This window comes from Arachis ipaensis, chromosome B4 (genome assembly GCF_059453495.1).
Source record: "Arachis ipaensis isolate K30076 ecotype BB chromosome B4, ASM5945349v1, whole genome shotgun sequence".
Taxonomy (NCBI): domain Eukaryota; kingdom Viridiplantae; phylum Streptophyta; class Magnoliopsida; order Fabales; family Fabaceae; genus Arachis; species Arachis ipaensis.
Genome location: NC_142439.1, coordinates 131,882,070 through 131,888,379, shown reverse-complemented (window position 1 = coordinate 131,888,379; position 6,310 = coordinate 131,882,070). Strand labels below are relative to the sequence as shown.

The 6,310-nt window shown below is 32.5% G+C and overlaps 1 non-coding gene across 1 annotated transcript; it reads right to left on the bottom strand.

The window, feature by feature from the left end:
* Positions 1 to 5,250: 5,250 nt before the first annotated feature.
* Positions 5,251 to 5,358, bottom strand: LOC148569259 (small nucleolar RNA R71). Its single transcript, XR_015881738.1, has one exon. It is a non-coding gene; the product is annotated as a small nucleolar RNA R71 (small nucleolar RNA).
* Between the last annotated feature and the right edge of the window lie 952 nt (positions 5,359 to 6,310).

Here is a 6,310-nt window from a genome sequence, read left to right as displayed (position 1 = left end):
TTTATATAAAAATATATAAGAAAAAATTTAAATTTCTAAATAAAATATGCATAATAATTTTTGTCATAAAAATTTTATAAAATTAATTAAACTTAAAATTTAATTATTGTTAACATTAAAATATTTAAATTAATGAGTAATGATTTTATTTATTTTTAAAAGTATAATAATTATTTATTAATAATTTATAGTTTATGGTTAAATAAAAATATTTAAATTAAAATTTTATCTTTTTAAATTTTTTAAATAATATTAATAATTAAATTTATAGATTTTTTTATGATTTATGAATAAAATTTTCTTCAAACCTTTTTATTCTTATATTAAAATTAATTTTAACAAGTACAATTTAACATATGATAAAATTTGCTCTTAAATTATTTTCTTTGTTATCATAGAAAAAAAATTATTATGGAGAACAAAGTTTGTTAAAATCTATCTAAAATTATTTTATATTTTAATATCATATTCATTTTTAGAATCAAAGTAATATGGCCAACATTATTATTTATTGAAATTTATTAACATATTTGATCTATTTTTTAGTTGAAGTAGTTGTATTTGTACATAGAAACAGTTTTATATATATATTTTTAGATTAAACTCCTATCAAAATTGTTAAGGTAGTCAAATGGGTCAGTCTAACCCATTTAGATCTGACCCATTTAAGTTTGCTTTATTCACGAGCCATTCATGACCAGCCAGATTGGTCAAATGGACTTGGTCGTTTGCCCTTTTATTTTATTTTTTAAAAATATTTTGGTATCAAATACCACTTTTAGGTAAAAAATTTTAAACAAATAGTATTTTTGTTGATGAGTCAGATTTTCAAGTTAGAACAGAAGAAATATTAGTCAAATGTAATATTTTTTTAAAAAATATATAAAAAAATAAACGAGCTACCTATTTAACTCATCACTTTTTTGGATTAATTAGGCTCAATCCGTTTACCCAAAATTTAAACAAGATTAATTTTAGAGATAAAATTCACTCATTTAAATAGGTAAACATGTTAGTCTCATGGATTTAAGCCATTTTAAAGGTCCTAAAAATTGCTAAGATAAGATAAATATACAATTAAATGCATAACATCTTATCTTAACACATATGGAATGATAGAAAGAATTTGTGTCTAAAGTTTTGAATGGTTAAAATAATAATTATTGATATAGGTTCTTGATGAGCGAATAATTTATACGCTTTTTGGCATTGTTTTTACATAGTTTTTAGTATGATTTAGTTAGTTTTTAGTATATTTTTATTAGTTTTTAATTAGAATTTACATTTCTGGACTTTACTATGAGTTTGTGTATTTTTCTGTGATTTTAGATATTTTCTGGCTGAAATTGAGGGACCTGAGCAAAAATCAGATTCAGAGGTTGAAGAAGGACTGCAGATGCTGTTGGATTCTGACCTCCCTGCACTCAAAGTGGATTTTATGGAGCTACAGAACTCCAAATGGCACGCTTCTAATTGCGTTAGAAAGTAGACATCCAGGGCTTTCCAGAAATATATAATAGTCCATACTTTGTCCGAGTTTAGATGACACAAACTGGCGTTGAACACCAGTTTCATGTTGCAGTCTAGTGTTCAGCACCAGAAACAAGTTGCAAAGTGGAGTTCAAAGCCAGTAACATGTTACAAACTGGCGTTCAACCCCAAGAATGACCTCTCCACGTGTAAACTTCAAGCTCAGCCCAAGCACACACCAAGTGGGCCCCGGAAGTGGATTTCTGCATCAATTACTTACTTCTGTAAACCCTAGTAGCTAGTCTAGTATAAATATGTCTTGAGTTTTGTCTTTAGTTTTATCTTTGGATTATTCTTAGATCACGTTTTGGGGGCTGGCCTCTCGGCCATGCCTAGACCTTGTTCTTATGTATTTTCAACGGTAGAGTTTCTACACTCCATAGATTAAGGTGTGGAGCTCTGTTGTTCCTAATAAATTAATGCAAAGTACTACTGTTTTTCTATTCAATTCAAGCTTATTCCTATTCTAAGATATCCACTCGCACCCAAGAACATGATGAATGTGATGATTATGTGACGCTCATCATCATTCTCACTTATGAACGCGTGCCTGACAAACACTTCCGTTCTACATGCAAACAAGCTAGAATGAGTATCTCTTAGATATCTAATACAGAGGACCAAGTCCGAGATATTAGAATCTTCGTGGTATAAGTTAGAACCCATGGATGGCCATTTCTGAGATCCGGAAAGTCTAAACCTTGTCTGTGGTATTCCGAGTAGGATCCGGGAAGGGATGGCTGTGACGAACTTCAAACTCGCGAGTGCTGGGCGTAGTGACAGACGCAAAAGGAGGGTGAATCCTATTCCAGTATGATCAAGAACCTCCAGATGATTAGCCATGCAGGTGACAGCGCATCGGACCATTTTCACAGAGAGGATGGGAAGTAGCCATTGACAACGGTGATGCCCTACACAAAGCTTGCCATGGAAGGGAGTAGGACTGATTGGATGAAGACAGCGGGAAAGCAGAGGTTCAGAGGAATGAAAGCATCTCTATACACTTATCTGAAATTCTCACCAATGATTTACATAAGTATCTTTATCTTTATTTTCTGTTTATTTATCATTATTATTCGAAAACTCCATAACCATTTAATATCCACCTGACTGAGACTTACCAGATGACCATAGCTTGCTTCATACCAACAATCTCCATGGGATCGACCCTTACTCACGTAAGGTTTATTACTTGGACGACCCAGTGCACTTGCTGGTTAGTTGTACGAAGTTGTAAAACAGAATTAAGAACATGAACGTGCGTATGTAGTTTTTAGCGCCGTTACCAAGGAAGTAAAGATCACGATTTCGCACACCAAGTTTTTGGCGCCGTTGCCGGGGATTGTTTGAGTTTGGACAACTGACGGTTCATCTTGTTGCTCAGATTAGGTAATTTTATTTTAATTTTAAGCTTTTTGTTTTTATTATTCTTAATTTCGAAAAAAAAAATTAATAAATAAATTATTCTATGTTCTTCAGAATTTTTAAGAATGAATTCTAGTGTTTCATGAAGCATGTTGAAGCCTGGCTGGCTGTAAAGCCATGTCTAATTCATTTAGACTGGGGCTTCCACTTATCAGTATATGAAGTTGGATGAAGTATCAGCTGTTATATGCCTGATTTGTATCTTCTAAAGCTTGGCTGGCCATTGGCCATGTCTGGTATTTTGGACCGGAGCTTTCACTGAAAGCTTCGCTGGCTAGTAAGCCATGTCTAATTCCTGGACTGGAGCTTTAGACTAACAGTGCAAGATTCCTGGAATTCTTATTAAAAATTTTGGAATCCTTATTTTTCTTTTTCAAATAATTTTCGAAAAAAATACCAAAAAAATTCATAAAATCATAAAATCAAAAATATTTTTGTGTTTCTTGTTTGAGTCTTGAGTCAAGTTTTAAGTTTGGTGTCAATTGCATTTTTTTTTTAAATTTATGCATTTTTCGAAAACTCATGCATGTGTTCTTCATGATCTTCAAGTTGTTCTTGACAAGTCTTCTTGTTTGATCTTCATATTTTCTTGTCTTTTGTCTTTTCTTGTTTTTCATATGCATTCTTGAATTCTTAGTGTCTAAATATTAAAAATTTCTAAGTTTGGTGTCTTGCATATTTTCTTTTCTTGAAAATTTTTTAAAAATAAGTCTTGATGTTCATCTTGACATTCAAAGTGTTCTTGGTGTTCATCTTGACATTCATAGTGTTCTTGCATGCATCATGTGTTTTGATCCAAACTTTTAATGCATTGCATCACTTTCTTATTTTTCTCTTTCTTCATAAAAAATTCAAAAAAATAAAAAAAAATATATTTCCCTTTTTCTTCTCATAAATTTCGAAAATTTTGATTGACTTTTTCAAAAATTTTTAAAATCTAATTGTTTCTTATGAGTCAATTCAAATTTTCAAATTAAAAATCTTATATTTTTCAAAATCTTTTTCAAAAATCATATCTTTTTCATTTTTCTTAATTTTATCTCATAAATTTCGAAAATATCATCAACAATTAATGTTTTGATTCAAAAATTTCAAGTTTGTTACTTTCTTGTTAAGAAAGATTCAAACTTTAAGTTCTAGAATCATATCTAGTGATTACTTGTGAGTCAAGTCATTAATTTTGATTTTAAAATTCAAATCTTTTTCAAAACTAATTTTAATCATATCTTTCTATCATATCTTTTTAAATCATATCTTTTTCAAAAATTTGATTTTAAAATATCTTTTCTAACTTCTTATCTTCTTATCTTTTCAAAATTGATTTGCATATCTTTTTCAACTAATTAATTGACTTTTTATTTGTTTCTTATCTTTTTCAAAACTACCTAACCACTTTTCCCTATCTAATTTTCGAAAATACTTCCCTCTTTTTCAAATTTCCTTTTTAATTTAACTAATTATTTTAATTTTAATTTAAGTTCAAACTTTAATTTTCGAAATTTAACTTTAAATTTTAATTTTATTTTTTTTATTTTTATTTTAATTAATTTTCGAAATTCCCTCTCTCTTATCCCTTTCTATTTATTTATTCATCTACTAACACTTCTCTTCCACCCAAAAATTCGAACCTCATCTTCCTCTCTGTGTTCGAGTTTTTCTCCTCTCCTTCTTATATTCTTCTCTTCTTATACTTGCATAAGGAACCTCTATACTGTGACATAGAGGATTCCATATGTTCTTTTGTGTTCCCTTCTTTTTCATATGAGTAGGAGCAAGGACAAAAATATTCTTGTTGAAGCAGATCCTGAACCTGAAAGGACTCTGAAGAGGAAACTAAGAGAAGCTAAAATACAACAATCCAGAGACAACCTTACAGAAATTTTTGAAAAGGAAGAGGAGACGGCAGCCGAAAATAATAACAATGCAATGAAGATGCTTGGTGACTTTACTGCACCAAATTCTAATTTACATGGAAGAAGCATCTCCATCCCTACCATTGGAGCAAACAATTTTGAGCTTAAGCCTCAACTAGTTTCTCTGATGCAACAAAACTGCAAGTTTCATGGACTTCCATCTGAAGATCCTTTTCAGTTCTTAATTGAATTCTTGCAGATATGTGATACTGTTAAGACCAATAGGGTCAAACCCGAGGTCTACAGGCTCATGCTTTTCCCCTTTGCTGTGAGAGACAGAGCTAGAATATGGTTGGATTCTCAACCTAAAGATAGTCTGAACCCTTGGAATAAGCTGGTCACGGCTTTCTTAGCCAAGTTCTTTCCTCCTCAAAAGCTTAGTAAGCTTAGAGTGGATGTTCAAACCTTCAGACAGAAAGAAGGTGAATCCCTCTATGAAGCTTGGGAGAGATACAAGCAACTGACCAAAAAGTGTCCTTCTGACATGCTTTCAGAATGGACCATCCTGGATATATTCTATGATGGTCTATCTGAGTTATCAAAGATGTCACTGGACCATTCTGCAGGTGGATCCATTCACCTAAAGAAAACGCCTATAGAAGCTTAAGAACTTATTGACATGGTTGCTAACAACCAGTTTATGTACACTTCTGAGAGGAATCCTGTGAGTAATGGGATGCCTCAAAGGAAGGGAGTTCTTGAAATTGATGCTCTAAATGCCATATTGGCTCAGAACAAACTATTGACTCAGTAAGTCAATATGATTTCTCAGAGTCTGAATAGAATGCAAGCTACATCCAATAGTACTGAAGAGGCATCTTCTGAAGAAGAAGCTTATGATCTTGAGAACCCTGCAATAGCAGAGGTAAATTATATGGGTGAACCTTATGGAAACACCTATAACCCCTCATGGAGAAATCACCCAAATTTCTCATGGAAGGATCAACAAAAGCCTCAACAAGGCTTTAATAATGGTGGAAGAAACAGGTTTAACAATAGTAAACCTTTTCCATCATCCACTCAGCAACAGACAGAGAATTCTGAGCAGAATCCATCTGGCTTAGCAAATTTAGTCTCTGATCTATCTAAGGCCACTCTGAGTTTCATGAATGAAACAAGGTCCTCCATTAGAAATTTGGAGGCACAAGTGGGCCAGCTGAGTAAGAAGATCACTGAAACTCCTCCTAGTACTCTCCCAAGCAATACAGAAGAGAATCCAAAGAGAGAGTGCAAGGCCATTAATATAACCATCATGGCCGAACCTACAAGGGAGGGAGAGGACGTGAATCCTAGTGAGGAAGACCTCCTGGGATGTCCAGTGATCAACAAGGAGTTTCCCTTTGAGGAACCAAAGGAATCTGAGGCTCAACTAGAGACCATAGAGATTCCATTGAACCTCCTTATGCCCTTCATGAGCTCTGATGAGTATTCTTCTTCTGAAG